Below are 16,974 nucleotides of genomic sequence, written 5' to 3' on the forward strand. Positions count from 1 at the left end.
ACATAACATATAAAGAATTGGTCCCAACACAGATCCCTGTGGAACACCACCAGTCACCAGCAGACAACCAGAAAAGACTCCCTTTATTCCCAGTCTTTGCCTCCTGCCAGTTAGCCACTGCTTTATCCATGCTAGAATCTTTCTTGTAATACCAGGGGCTCATAGCTTGTTAAGCAGCCGCATGTATGGCATCTCGGCAAAGACCTTCAGAAAATCCAAATACTGTACACAATGTCAACTGATTCTCCTTCATCTGTCCTATTTGTTACTTCTTCAAAGAAATCCATCAGATTTGTCAGGCAAATTTTTCCCTTGAGGAAACCATGTTGACTACAGCCTATTTTATCATGTGCCTCCAAGTACCCTGAGACCTCATCCTTAATAATTGACTCCAACATCTTACCAACCAATGTCTGACTAACTGCCCTATAGTGTCCTTTCTTCTGTCTCTCTCCCTTCTTGAAGAGTGGAGTGACATTTTTCAATCTTCCAGTCTTCTGGAACAATTATAGGTCTAGTGGTTCTTTATAGATCATTAATAATGCCTACACAATTTCTTCAAGCACCCCTTTCAGAACCCTGGAGTGTACACCATCTGGTCCAGGTGACTTATCTATCTTCAGACCTTTCCAGTTTCCCAAGAACCGTCTCTCTAGCAATGGTATCTTCACACACTTCAAGCCCCCGACACCTGGAACTTACATCATACTGCTAGTGTCTTCCACAGTGAAGGCTGATGCAAAATACTTATTCAGTTCATCCGCCATTTCTTTGACCCCTTTACTACCTTTCCAGCATTGCTTTACAGTAGTCTGATATCCACTCTCATCTCTCTTTTACACTTTATTTATCTGAAAAAAACATTGGTGCCCTCATTTAATATTATTGGCTAACTTAAATATTCCATCTTTCTCATCTTAATGATATTTTTAGTTGGCTTCTGTTGGTTTATAAAAGCTTCATAATCCTCTAACCTCCCACTAATTGTTGCTCTATTATATGCCCTCTCTTTGGCTTTTATGTTGGCTTTGACTCCTCTTGTTAGCCACAGTTGTGTCATCTTGCCTTTAGAATACTTCTTCCCCTTTGGGATGTATATATCCTGTGCCTTCCGAATTGCTTCCAGATATCCCTGCCTGTGTTCTTTTCCAGTCAATTCTGGCCAACTCCTCTCCCATGCCTCTGTAATTCCCTTTACTCCACTGTTATACTGATACATCTAACTTTAGCTTCTCCTCAAATTCCCAGGGTGAATTTGATCAGATTATGATCATTTGTCCCTTAAGGGTTCTTTTACCTTAAGCTCTCTAATCAATTCTGGTCCATTGCACAACACCCAATAGCTGATCCCTTAGTGGGCCCAAACATGAGCTGCTTTGAAAAGCCATCTTGTAGGCACTCTAAAAATTCCCCCTCCTGGAATCAAGCACCAACCTGATTTTCCCAACCTACCTGCATATTGAAATCCACCACCAGCCCCCTTCCACAACTATTGTAACATTGCCATTTTGGCATGCATTTTCCATCTCCCATTGCCATTTGTAGGCTGCATCCTTACTACTGTTTGGGGTTCTGTATCCAGCTCCCATCAGTGTCTTCTTACCCTTGCAGTTCCTTGGCTCCATCCACAATCATTCAACATTTTCTGATCCTGTGTCACCTCTTTCTAATGATTCGATTTCATTTTTTACGGACAGAACAATGCCATCTGGAATGAAGGTGCCACTGCACAGGATCAGAAAAAATCAATCTGTCCTGAGTTGATTTAAATTTTAAGTACTAATACCAAATATTTCCAACAGTTTTGTTGATCGAGGGCTATTGGTCAAGTGCGAGTAAAAGGGATTACAAAACACAGTACCAACAGTCACACACTGCACACAGTACATAGCACTTATAGTTAATATTGTAGCCCCCAAACCAGCACAGCTGCCCTCTGTGCTCACAGAGGCCCCTGCTTTCTCCCACACTGCCTCTGGTGTCTCCTCACCTGCAGCAGGCAACACCCTGGCATAAGGACCTGGTTTGCACAACTACTAAAGCATTACACCTCCCCTGCTGTCGATCTCACCAATGAACGAGACTTGAAGTGTACTACATTACCAGTGTCCAACAGGGTCCTCCTTGTTAATCATCAGAGAAGCTCCGCAAGGTGGACTTCTGGCCAGAGTTTAGCTAATGTGCAACTAGTGCTGGACCACGTCTAAGGCAATGGGCATTGTGTCATGCACATACGACATTATTGTCAATACCAAAGATCTATGGCTAGAGATTGGAGACTGGAGGCCTGTCCTGGGGATGGAGGAGTGCCCACATATATCAGTGGATGGGAAGGAGAAAGGGGCTTGGTTGGTTTGCTGTTGTTTTGATGCTTGTTGTTCGATGTTGTTCTGCCAAGCATTGTGGGCATGCTATGTTGGCAACATGTTCTTAGGTTGTCAGAGTCATAGAATGCTACAATACAGAAACAGACCCTTCAGTCCATCTAGTCTGCGCCAAAATATTCCGCCTCGTCCTATCGACCAGGTTGTGCTGGTTGTTTCAATATACATGCTTTAAATCAATTAATCTGAATCTGAGAGCAAGGAGATTGTTTTGATGACACAGTGTAATCTGTTTTCAGATTACGAGTCTCCAGAACAAATGTTGGTATTTATATAGCACCTTTAATGCTGGAAAATCTCCCAAATGTTTCTTGTGTATGAAATTTCAGTTTCATTGCTGCCTACAGTAGCGTCTTGGTGATAAAGTTATCATGACTATAGAGACATCAGTTTAAGCCCCACAAACTGGAAAATAAACTCTGTAATTTGGAAAAATCACATTAGGAATGATGAAATCAATCACCTGTTGGAAACCTCACCTAGTTCCTTTGGAGAAGGAAATCTGATATAGTTACTTGGTCTAGTATGTATGCGATTCCAGACCAGACTATAAGACATAGGAGCAGAATTAGGCCATTTGGCCCATCGAGTCTGCTCCACCATTCCATCATGGCTGATTCATTAACCCTCTCAATCCCATTCTCCTGCCTTCTCCCCATAACCTTTGATGTCCTGACTAATGATGAACCTGTCAACCTCCACTTTAAATATAGTCAATAACTTGGTCTCCACAGCCATCTGTGTCAATGAATTCCATATATTCACCAGCCTCTGGCTAAAGAAATTCATCTTCATCGCCATTCTAAAGGAGCATCCTTCAGTTTTGAACCTTGCTGCTTCGGTCAAACAGTGAAGGACTAAAACTAGCAGACCAACTTGGGCACCAAAACAGGATACAGCCAAGCCACTCCCGCCCAGTCAACCTTACAAGGCTGACTTCTTAGTTTCTTGGCTATCTGGAGAAGAAGAATTTCAGAGTTGTACACTTAGATAATAAATGAACATTGGAACCTTTGAACATGAAATTAGGAGTTAATAACGAAGAAGGTTACTGTAGATTACAACAGGATTTTGATCAGTCAGGGCAGTGGGCCAAGGAGTGGCAAATGGATTTCAATAGAGCTAAGTGTGAGGCAATGCACTTTATAAAGTCAAACCAGCGTAGGGCTTGTACACTATGAATGGTAAGGTGCTAGAATGTGTAATGAAACAGAGGAGCTGAGGAATACAAGAGCATAGTTTGTCATAGGTAGACAGGCTGGTGAAAAAGGTGTTTAGCATGCAGTGAGTACAGGGGTTGGCACATCATGTTGCAGTTGTATAAAACAGTGGCAAGGTCACACTTAGAGTTCTATGTACAGTTTTGGTCTCCATGTTATGGGAAAGATGTGGTTAACCTGAAAGGAGTGCACATTTACAAGAATGCCATTGGGACTAGAGGGCCTGAATTATAGGGAGAGGTTGCCAGGGCTAGTTCTTTATTACTTGGTATGTAGGAGAATGAGGAATGAGAATAAGTAAGAAGTGCTTAAAGTTATGGGAGGTGTAGATAAAGGTGGATAGTAACAGTCCTTTCTCCAAGTTAGGGGACTCCAGAGCTATGGGCTAGGTTTAGGGCAGGGGTTCCCAATCTTTTTTATGCCTTGGACCAATATCATTAAACAAGGGGTCTGTGGAGCCCAAGTTGTCGAACACTGGTTTAGGGTGAGAGAGGAAAGATTTCAGATGGACCTGAACTTTGCAGAGGGTAGTGAGTGTATGGAGTGAGGTGCCAGAGGAAGTGGTTGAGTCAGGTACGATGCTATTATTTAAGAAGCACTATGAGGACAGGGCTATATGGAACTGGGAGGGCTAAAGGGCCTCATTCAGGGATGTATTGCTCTATGACTCTAGGAAAAAGCAGTCCATTTGATTGGTACTCTAAATATGCATTCAGTCTATCACTGAGGCACAGTGGCTGCAGACTGGACCATCTGCAAAACGCACTACAGTTACAGTTATGACCTCACTTTATTACTTACACCTTTGCACTATTTTTAATTTAACTCTTTAATACCATATATATACTTACTGTAAATGAGCTACTTTGTATTCCCTATATTATCATGTATTGAAATGTACTGCTGCAGCTAACAAATTTCACAACGTACTTCAGTGATATTAAACCCGAGTCTGATTCTGACTCCAACCAGCGACCTCTGCTGGCAGGGGCAAATTCAGCAGGTGCATGAGAACATTATCACAAGCAGATGCCTCTTCAAAGTCACACAATGATTTAGTAATATGCAGTACAGTGTAAACGTTTTAGGAACATATTACCAGAGAGACATTCTGTAATGATCAATAAACCAATTGTTTGGAATGAAATTACCTTGCCTGGTATCTCGAGGCTTGGTGTCTCTGTACCCGCGCCTACATCCACCACCAACTCCCCCCGTACTCCTTCTCTGCCACCTGTCCCACACCCTCCTGCGGCGCTCCACCTCATCATTCCCAACACCCTTTGCTCCTGCCAGGTTTACAAACTCGCTCTCTGCTCCACGTTGACCAGTACAATATTATGCAAATTTCTTAGGCACACTAGCTATATTTATGTGCCTAAGAATTCTCTACAGTACTGTATATACAGACCTTGATCATTTCTAGATCTAAACTTTAGAACGTTGCCCTCAGACAGCACTGTAGGAGCACCTTCATTAGAAGGACAAATCAGTCCATAAGAGCATTTCACCATCACCTTCTCAAGGACTACTAAGGATGTGCAATAAATGCAGCCAGTCAGAAAAGGCTCCCTTTATTCCTACTCTTTGCCTCCTGCCAATCAGCCACTGCTTTATCCATGCTAGAATCTTTCCTGTAATACCATGGGCTCGTAGCTTAAGCAGCTTCATGTGTGGCACCTTGTCAAAGACCTTCTGAAAATCCAAGTACACAACATCAACCTTTGTCTATTCAGCTTGTTATTTCTTCAAAGAATTTCAACAGGTTTGTCAGGCAAAATTTTCCCTTGAGGAAACCAAGCTATGACGTAGTTTATCATGTTCCTCAAAACATCCTGAGACCTCATCCTTAATAATCAACTCCAACATTTTCCCAACCACCTGAGGTCAGACTGTCTATAATTTCCTTTCTTCTGCCTCTCTCCCTTCTTGAAATGTGGAGTGACATTTGCAATTTTCCAGTTTTCTGGAACCATTCCAGAAACCAGTGATTGTTGAAAGATCATTACCAATGCCTCCATGATCTCTTCAGCCACCTCTGTTAAAACTCTGTGGTGTACACCATCTGGTCCAGGTGACTTATCTACCTTGAGATCTTCCAGTTTCCCAAGAACCTTCTATCTAGTAATGGTAACTTCCCTCGCACAATTCATGAACCCCAACACCTGGAACTTCCACCATACTCCTAGTGTCTTCCGCAGTGAAGACGGATGCAAAATACTTATTCAGTTCAACCACCATTTCATTGTCCCACATTACAACCTCACCAGCATTGCTTTCCAACGGTCCAATATCCACTCCCACCTGTTTTATACACTTGATGTATCTGAAGAAACTTTTGGTATCCTCTTTAATATTATTGGCTTACTTACTTTCATATTCCATCTTTACATTCTTCATGACTTTTTGTTGACTTCTGTTGGTTTTTAAAAACTTCCCAATCCCCCAACCTCTCACTAATTTTTGCTCTATTATATGCCTTCTCTTTGGCTTTTATGTTGTAGAAACATAGAAACATAGAAAATAGGTGCAGGAGTAGGCCATTCGGCCCTTCGAGCCTGCACCGCCATTCAGTATGATCATGGCTGATCATCCAACTCAGAACCCTGTACCTGCTTTCTCTCCATACCCCCGATCCCTTTAGCCACAAGAGCCATATCTAACTTCCTCTTAAATATAGCCAATGAACCGGCCTCAACTGTTTCCTGTGGCAGAGAATTCCACAGATTCACCACTCTCTGTGTGAAGAAGTTTTTCCTCATCTCGGTCCTAAAAGGCTTCCCCTTTATCCTTAAACTGTGACCCCTCGTTCTGTACTGTTTTCCTGTTCTTGCAACCAAAGTGGGTAACCTCACATTTATCCACATTAAGTTGCATCTGCCATGAATTTGCCCACTCACCTAACCTATCCAAGTCACCCTGCATCCTCTTAGCATCCTCCTCACAGCTAACACCGCTGCCCAGCTTCGTGTCATCCGCAAACTTGGAGATGCTGCATTTAATTCCCTCGTCTAAATCATTAATATATATTGTAAACAACTGGGGTCCCAGCACTGAGCCTTGCGGTACCCCACTAGTCACTGCCTGCCATTCTGAAAAGGTCCCGTTTACTCCCACTCTTTGCTTCCTGTCTGCCAACCAATTCTCTATCCACATCAATACCATACCCCCAATACCGTGTGCTTTAAGTTTGCACACTAATCTCCTGTGTGGGACCTTGTCAAAAGCCTTTTGAAAATCTAAATATACCACATCCACTGGCTCTCCCCTATCCACTCTACTAGCTACATCTTCAAAAAATTCTATAAGATTCATCAGACTTGATTTTCCTTTCACAAGTCCATGCTGACTTTGTCCGATGATTTCACCTCTTTCCAAATGTGCTGTTATCACATCTTTGATAACCGACTCTAGCATTTTCCCCACCACCGATGTCAGACTAACCGGTCTATAATTCCCCGGTTTCTCTCTCCCTCCTTTTTTAAAAAGTGGGGTTACATTAGCCACCCTCCAATCCTCAGGAACTAATCCAGAATCTAAGGAGTTTTGAAAAATTATCACTAATGCATCCACTATTTCTTGGGCTACTTCCTTAAGCAGTCTGGGATGCAGACCATCTGGCCCAGGGGATTTATCTGCCTTTAATCCCTTTACTATTTCCAGAAGATTATTTATGTCCTCCTTAGTGAAAACAGAATCAAAGTAGTTACTCAATTGGTCTGCCATGTCTTTGTTCCCTATGATCAATTCACCTGTTTCTGACTGTAAAGGACCTACATTTGTCTTGACCAATCTTTTTCTTTTCACGTATCTATAAAAGCTTTTACAGTCAGTTTTTATGTTCCCTGCCAGCTTTCTCTCATAATCTTTTTCCTTTTCCTAATTAAGCCCTTTGTCCTCCTCTGCTGGTCTCTGAATTTCTCCAAGTCCTCAGGTGTGCCGCTTTTTTTTGCTAATTTATATGTTTCTTCTTTGGACTTGATACTATCCCAAATTTCCCTTGTCAGCCACAGGTGCACTACCTTCCCTGGTTTATTCTTTTGCCAAACTGGGATGAACAATTGTTGTAGTTCATCCATGCAATCTTTAAATGCTTGCCATTGCATATCTACCGTCAGCCCTTTAAGTATCATTTGCCAGTCTATCTTAGCTAATTCATATCTCATACCTTCAAAGTTACCCTTCTTTAAGTTCAGAACCTTTGTTTCTGAATTAACTATGTCACTCTCCATCTTAATGAAGATGGTCACTCTTACCCAAGGGGCCTCGCACGACAAGAATGCTAACTAACCCTTCCTCATTGCTCAATACCCAATCAAGAATGGCCTGCTCTCTAGTTGGTTCCTCGACATGTTGGTTCAGAAAACCATCCCGCATACATTCCAAGAAATCCTCTTCCTCAGCACCCTTACCAATTTGGTTCACCCAATCTATATGTAGATTGAAGTCACCCATTATAACTACTGTTCCTTTATTGCACGCATTTCTAATTTCCTGTTTAATGCCATTCCCAACCTCACTACTACTGTTAGGTGGCCTGTACACAACTCCCACCAGCGTTTTCTGCCCCTTAGTGTTATGCAGCTCTACCCATATCAATTCCACATCCTCCAGGCTAATGTCCTTCCTTTCTATTGCGTTAATCTCCTCTCTAACCAGCAATGCTACCCTACCTTCTTTTCTTTCCTGTCTATCCCTCCTGAATATTGAATATCCCTGGATGTTGAGCTCCCATCCTTGGTCACCCTGGAGCCATGTCTCTATGATCCCAACTATATCATATTCATTAATAACTATCTGCACATTCAATTTATCCACCTTGTTACGAATGCTCCTCGCATTGACACACAAAGCCTTCAGGCTTGTTTTTACAACACTTTTAGCCCTTATACAATTATGTTGAAAAGTGGCTCTTTTTGCTTTTTGCCCTGGATTTGCCTGCCTGCCACTTTTACTTTTCACCTTACTACTTTTTGCTTCTACCCTCATTTTACACCCCTCTGTCTCTCTGCACTTGTTCCCATCCCCCTGCCACATTAGTTTAAAGCCGCCTGAACAGCAGTAGCAAACGCTCCCCCTAGGACATTGGTTCCAGTCCAGCCCAGGTGCAGACCGTCCTGTTTATACCAGTCCCACCTCTCCCAGAACTGGTTCCAATGCCCCAGAAATTTGAATCCCTCCCCCTTGCACCATTTTTCAAGCCGCGTATTCATCTGAAATATCCTCCTATTTCTACTCTGACTAGCACGTGGCACTGGTAGTAATCCAGAGATTATTACCTTTGTGGTCCTACTTTTTAGTTTATCTCCTAATTCCCTGAATTCACCTTGTAGGACCTCATCCCATTTTTTACCTATATCGTTGGTACCTATGTGCACCACGACCACTGGCTGTTCACCCTCCCATTCCAGAATGTCCTGCAGCCACTCAGAGACACCCTTGACCCTTGCACCAGGGAGGCAACATACCATCCTGGAGTCTCGTTTGCGGCCGCAGAAACGCCTATCTATTCCCCTTACAATCGAATCCCCTATCACTATAGCTCTCCCACTCCTTTTCCTTCCCTCCTGTGCCGCAGAGCCACCCATGGTGCAATGAACTCAGCTGCTGCTGCCTTCCCCTGATGAGACATCTCCCCCAACAGTATCCAAAACAGTATATCTGTTTAGGAGGGAGATGACCTCAGGGGACTCCTGCACTACCTGCCTACTGCTACGCTGTCTAGTGGCCACCCCTTCCCTTTCTGCCTGTGTAGCCTTTACCTGCGGTGTGGCCAACTCACTGAACGTGCTAATCACGACTTTCTCAGCATTGCAGATGCTCCAGTATGAATCCAATCGCAGCTCCAGATGCTCAATGCGGTCTGCCAAAAGCTGCAGTTGGACACACTTCCTGTACACATAGTCGTCAGGGACACTGGAAGTATCCCTGATTTCCCACATGCTGCAGGATGAACAAACCACGGGGCTGATCTCAGCTGCCATGACCTACCCAATACTTGCCTCAACTTTTGAAATTTTCTCCTTTGAAAGGAACTTACCCGGCCTTACCTCACTTGGAGTGAAGCTCGTCCTCCGCCTCTTCTCGTCGAAGCCTTTCGAGTCAAAGCCTCAAATCTCCACTCCTTCACAGGCCGCTCCGCTTGAGGTAACCCTCTATTTATTTGTTTGAGCTTTTCAAACTGCTTGGTCACCTGACCTCGATCACCCAATCAGCTGCTTTCTGCTGAGTCTGAGCTATTCAAATCTTGATTGTCTAATCAATGGCTTTCTGCTGAGCTATTCAAATCTTGATTGACTTGATTGCACAGTCCAACTGCCAAAACTGCCAGAATCTCTCGAGTCAAAGCCTCAAATCTCCACTCTTTCACTGGCCCACTCACTCACTGGCCGCTTTCCACTTGTCTTTGATTTCTCTTGTTAGCCATGGTTGTGTCATCTTCCCTTTACAATACTTCTTCCCTTTCGGTATGTATATATCGTGAGCCTTCCAAATTGCTTCCAGAAATTTCAGCTGCTGCTCTTCCGTCATTCCTACCAGTGTTCTTCTCCAATCACTTCTGGCATATTCCTCTCCTCTCTCTGTAATTCCCTTCACTCCACTGTAATATTGATACATCTGACTTTAGCTTCTCCTTCTCAAATTTCAGGGTGAATTTGATCAAATTATGATCACTTGTCCCTAAACTCTCTAATCTGGTTCACTGCACAACACCTAATCCAGAAAAGCTGATCATTTAGTGGGCTCAACCACAAGCTGCTCTAAAAAGCCATCTCAGAGGCACTTTGGAAACTCCCCCTCCTGGAATTCAGCTCCAATCTGATTTTTCCAATCTACCTGCATATTGAAGACCCCATGAATATTACAACATTGCCCTTTTGGCATGCATTTTCTATCTCCCATTGTAATTTGTAGACCACATCCTTACTACTGTTTGGGGGTCTGTATACAATTCCCATCAATAAATCTGATGGCGGTGGGGAAGAAGCTGTTTCTGAATCGTTGAGTGTCTTCAGGCTCCTGTACCTCCTGCTTGATGGTAGTGATGAGAAGAGGGCATGTCCTGGGTGATAGATGCTGCCTTTTTGAGGCATCGCCTTTTAAAGGTGACCTCGATGCTGAAGAGGCTAATGCCCACGATGGACTAAGCTTACAATTTTCTGCAGCCTTTTCCGATCCTGTGCAGTGGCCCCTTCATACCAGTGATGCAACCAGCTAGAAGCTGCAGTCCCTCCTACAGAGTAGGAGGCAGCTGGTGGGTCAGCTGTGCAATTTGAGACCGTAAGTCAAAGGAGCAGAATTCGGCCATTCGGCCTATCAAGTCTGCTCCATCATTCCATCATGGCTGATTTATTATCCCTCTTAACCCCATTCTCCTGCCTTCTCCCCATAACCTTTGACACCCTTATTAATCAAGAACCTGTCCACCTCCTCTTTAACATGACCTTTTCATGACTGGGGAATTGCTCTGCTGCTAGAGAGGGGAGACTGCCTTTTTCTCATTGGTGAGATCGCCCTCTTATGGGAGGGAGACTGAGTTTTTATTGCTGGTGAGATCGCTCTGCTACAGAGAGGGAAACTGCCTTTTTATCGCCAGTGAGATCATTCTGTGTGCGGGTGAGGGGAATTTGGTGGTGGTGGTGGGGCATTGGTGTTCCTGTTCTGTATTTATTCACTTTTTGTGCGGGGAGGGGGGATTTAGGGGTTGATGTTCGTGTTCCCATTCTTTTCTTTCTTATTTCATAGCTACCTGGAGAAAAACAATTTCAGAGTTGTATACTTTGATAATATATTAATCTTTGAACCTTAAATATACCCAATGACTTGGCTTCCACAGCTGTTAGTGAGGTGGTGTGTTCTTTCTGCTGTTTATACAGAACATGTTTGTCTTGTGCCTGGTATGAAGATTGATAAAAAAAATTGTGCAGCATAAAAAAGGCTCTTTGAGCCTACCTCTTCCATTTCAACCATGTTGCCTGTCTATGCTGATCATTTCTGCTTGTATTGCACCTGTTTCACACCTCACCTTTCATATCCAAGTACCTGTCCAAATGCCAATATCTGCCTCTACCACCTCCTCTGGCAGCTTGTTCCAGATGACTATCACCCTATGTATTTTTTTTACCTTCCTGGAAGCACAAGGGTTCTACAGATGCTGGAAATCTTGACCAACCTGCACAAAATGCTCGAGGAATTCAGCAAGTCAGGCAGCGTCTATGGAAATGAGTAAACAGTCAACATTCAGGACTGATGAAGGTTCTCGGCTCGAAACACTGAGTTCACTCCTCTCCGTAGATGCTGCCTGACTTGCAGAGTTCTTCTAGCATTTTATGTGCATTTACTTGCTCAGATCTCATTTAAATTTCTCCTCTTTCTCCTGAAACCTTTGTCCCCTAATTGTAAACTCCTCTGCCCTTTCAGACTCTATCTGAATATCCCTCAGAACTTTATAAGTCTCTTTAATGGTGACACGGTAGTGTAATGGTTAGCACAACACTTTACGGTACCAGCGACCCAGGTTCTTTTCCCATCCACTGTCCGTAAGGAATTTGTATGTTCTCTCCGTGACCACATGGGTGTCCTCCAGATGCTCCGGTTCCCTCCCACAGTCCGAAGAGCTGCTAGCTGGTTGGTTAATTCCCATGATTAGGCTAGGGTTAATTGAGGGGTTGGGTGCTGGGGTGGAGATACGTCTCTACCAAGGAGGTGCAAGGCGCTCCTTCCCTCCGCCAGCCTGCAGGTCACCCTTGGGCAAGGTGTAACACCTGCTTAGCCCCCGATCAGGGTCAAGTGAAGCCACAGGAGCAGGTGGTGGATGGTCAAATAGCACATCACAAGTTCTGGCTATACGACCACTGACGCCAGACAGACAATCTCTGAAGAGTGTTGATAATGGCTGGGGTCACCCATCTTGTAAAGACACTGCCCAGAAGAAGGCAATGGCAAACCACTTTGGTAGAAAAATTTGCCAAGAGCAAACAGACCATGATCACCCACGTCATACAATACGACACATAATGAATTAATTATTTCAGGGACTGCTGGGCTGAGTGGCTAAAGGGTTGGCTAAAAACTCTGTACTGAATCTCAATAAGTAAATCAATATAAATGTTTTCTACATTGCAATGAGAATAAAACCAGCCTCTCCAATCTCTCCTTGTAACTACACTCCTCCATTTGGTGAATCGCTTCAGCCCTCTTACACTGTTACCATATCCTTCCTGTAGCTGGTAACCATAACTGTACACAATACTCAAAGTCTGGTTTTGTACAGCTGCAACATACCTTCCCCACTCTGTTACTCAGCCGATGAAGGTAAGCATACAAGATGTCCTTTCCACTCCCCTATTCACCTCTGTCACCACATTCATGGAGGTACAGACGTGCACTTTCTTTGTACATTGGGGGTCTGTAACAAAAATATTTTAAACTTCATTTCTTGTTTTCTGATTCAGCAGCAAGAAGTATCCACAAACACGTGCTAGAGGCTATAAAGTACATTAGAATTATGCAGATATGCAAAAAGGCAGAATTCTTAATGAAATTGAGAAGGAAACAAAATAATATTTATCATCCATAAGACTATAAAGCTGATTAGGCCATTTGGCCCATCAGGTCTGCTCCATCCTAGCTGATTTATTATCTCTCTCCACCCCATTCTCTTACCCTGTCCCTGTAACCTTTAACTGATCAAGAACCCATCAGGCTCTGCTTTAAATATACCCAATACTGTGGCCTCCACAAGTGTCTGTGGCAATGAATTCCACAGATTCAGTACCCTGTGGCTGAAGAAATTTTTCCTCATCTAAGTGGATGTCCCTCTACTTAATGAACTGATCTATACAATGCTGGAGGGAACCACAGACAACCTTTCACCCGGCCTTCTCTCTCTAGCCTAATAATGGTCATGACCCATCCTGAGGGAAGATTCCGACATGCCACTTTTTATACCCTTCAAAAACTATTTACCCTAACTTTTTCAGTAGTAGGAAGTATTTACACCTGCAGAATTATCTTTTCCTTTCCAACCAAACGTGCTTTTCACCATCATCTATTCTGAAGACTGTATTCACCGGGAGTTCTCAAAACATGGACAGGTTCTCTTGTGCTTCTTCAAAACATGCTCACATTCCTGACTAACACTACAGTGGATTCCGGTTCATTGGGCCATCAGTTATTCAGGGTAGCTGTTTATTTGGGACAATGCTTAAAGAACAAAAGCTAATCAAGACAATAGCCAGGATTCCCTTCTCTTATTTGGGACACTATGCCACTTAATTGTGACAGGAAACTGACCATAGTGTCTGTTGCATGTACTTATGTGGCCGTTAGTCACAATACCATGCTTCAAGCTGTTACGAATGAGGAGCAACTCTGATGGGCAGAAGGGTCAAAATCACCCCCCCCCCCCTTTTTGAGAATCACAAAATCGCTATTATTTCGGGTCTGATACCCAGGAAATGAGAGAGATACACAGCATGTCAGTAACACAGGGATACACAAAGGTTGGAATGTCTCCTATTGACAAAGAGAGAGATTACTGCTATTGTCTCTTGAAGATGGAATTGTGTATTGAGTACTGTTCTATTCATTGAAACCCCTCGGGGGCAACCAGAGTGGTCTGGTTGAGGGATTGCATCATCCCAACCTGATTGACACCTGAGACCCCGTGAGTGGGGATAAAAGTAGGGTCTGGGGAACACCCCTCAGACGCACCAGGAGAAACGCTACGAGACCGGTGGGGGCTTGTGTGTGTGTCCACCCTTGCCTGGGTGATGAGTCCTCTATGGAACGGTCTAGCTAAAAGACGGAGGGGTCATACGTGAATGGCCACAAAAACAACGCATTGACGGATCAAGATCGTAAAAGGAAAGTCGGCAAGTTACTCGCTCTCTCTCCAACAATTGCAACACAGTGATCAGCAACTACCGCAGCCTGCATGAACTGAACTGAACTTTATATTTCCATCGGACAATTCATTATCCCCTAGACAACGATAGAGCTTATTTCTTATTGATTATTATTATACCCGCACTTTTAGGTTTAGTATTGATGATGTATATTATCTGTATATTTGCATTGATATTATTTTTGTGTATTTTTACTAATAAATACTGTTAAAAATAGTATCATCAGACTTCAACGGATACTCCTATCTTTGCTGCTAAGATACCCAGTTACGGGGTTCGTAACAAAGCCAAGTTTTTGAATATCGTCAGTCACGTGTGTTTGCGTTCAAAAAGCCGTGATTCTTGTCACTGATATTTGGTGGAATGTAAGCAGTAAGACAATTCAGAACTGTCTTGCTCACTGCTGTTTCAAGCATTCAGGCTTGGAGATGCCAGAAATGGCCAGGAGTGAAAATGAAATGATTTCACCAGATCAACAATGAAGAATTTCAAGACAATCACCTTGAATGTTACAAGAAAAATAAAGATTTGGAGGATGCAATCACTGAAAGCATTGTATGAAGGCAGTGCATTCTCTGCACTAGGTGTCTTCATTGTTTTTGTTCATTTACAGTCAAAAGAATGCAATACGCATGAATTCCTCCATTGGTAATTATTGAACTAAACACAATTTATAGTACTGTAGTACTATTGGCGGTGTTCTAATTTGTTCTGTAATTCACAAATACATAATTTGTTACTTAGTTTGTCTTTTTATACCTTTTTAATTATTTCCATGAAACGTTGGCTAATTTTGGCAGCAGCTTAATTGTACTACAATGTGTCCAAATTAACTAGAATTCACTGAATTTTGATTTACAAACTTCCATCTTGTGTTACACGTTTTAGCAAATATCAAGGAGGGATCAAATTTAACTCATTCCTTACAGGTTCCTAAGATCCCTGCCATTTACTCTATATTTCCTACCAGAATTTGACCTCCCAAAAAACACTACCTCACACTTGTCTGGATTAAATTCCATCTGTCCTACTCAACTTTCCAGGTGTATCCTTAGACAAAGGATTATTATTACTTTATTGTTACTTTATTATTAACGACTCCACCAACTTTCATGGTACCTGTAAACTTATATCACCTACATTCTCATACAAATCATTTATGCATATTACAATCAATAAAAATCCAGGCACTGATCTTTGCAGCACTCTACTTGTTGGAGGTTTTCAGGTAGCGAATACACCTATCCAGCACTATCCTCTGTGTCCAATCATCAAACAAATGTTACATTTCTTTTAGGAGTATTTGAGCATATTCTTGAATCATTTCCTCTATAGCTGGCAGTATCTTGCCCTGATTTTACGACTGACAAACTCACTTTCGAAGACTGTTTACAACTCATGCTCCCAGTATTTTTAAAATTTGCAGTGGTTGTTTGATAGTTATACAAATAAAATGCTGGAAAAACTCAGCAGTTTAGGCCACATCTACGGAGAGGAATAAGCATTTGACATTTCGGGCTGAGACCCTTCAACTGGACTGGAAAGAAAGTGGGAGACAGACAGACATACTTTATTGATCCCGAGGGAAATTGGGTTTTGTTACAGCCGCACCAACCAAGAATAGTGAAGAAATATAGCAATATAAAACCATAAATAATTAAATAATAAGTTAATCATGCCAAGTGGAAATAAGTCCAGGACCAGCCTATTGGCTCAGGGTGTCTGACACTCTGAGGGAGGAGTTGTAAAGTTTGATGGCCACAGGTAGGAATGACTTCCTATGACACTCAGTGTTACATCTTGGTGGAATGAGTCTCTGGCTGAATGTACTCCTGTACCTAACCAGTACATTATGGAATGGATGGGAGTCATTGTCCAAGATGGCATGCAACCTGGACGGCATCCTCTTTTCAGACACCACTGTCAGAGAGTCCAGTTCCACCCCCACAACATCACAGGCCTTACAAATGAGTTTGTTGATTCTGTTGGTGTCTGCTACCCTCAGTCTGCTGAGCCTGCTAGAATAAGAAGTTTGGGGGCAGGGGGGAGGGAGTACGAGCTAGAATGTGATAGGTGAAGTCAGGTGGGTGGGGGAGGGGTTCATTTTATTATCAAAGTATGTATGCAGAATACAACTCTGAGACTTGTCTCTTCTCCAGATAGCCACAGAACACAGAAAACCATACAAGACATCAATAAAAATAAACAAAATCTTGCAAACCTCAAACCCTCCCTTGCACAAAAACTAATAGATCACCCAAACCCCCAGACTGCCAATCCACAAAAAGAAAGAATAGGGAATGAAGTAAGAAGCTGGGAGGTTAGGTGGAAAAGGTAAAGGGCTGGAGAAAACAGAATCTGATAGGAGAGGGAGAAAGGGAAGGTGAGAGGCAGGTGAGAGGAAGAGGTCTTTGTTTAGGTATAGTTTTTCTTAACTTCCATTGTATTTTTTCCTGTAAA

Source organism: Hemitrygon akajei, chromosome 8, assembly GCF_048418815.1.
Source record: "Hemitrygon akajei chromosome 8, sHemAka1.3, whole genome shotgun sequence".
In the NCBI taxonomy this organism is placed as follows: Eukaryota; Metazoa; Chordata; class Chondrichthyes; order Myliobatiformes; family Dasyatidae; genus Hemitrygon; species Hemitrygon akajei.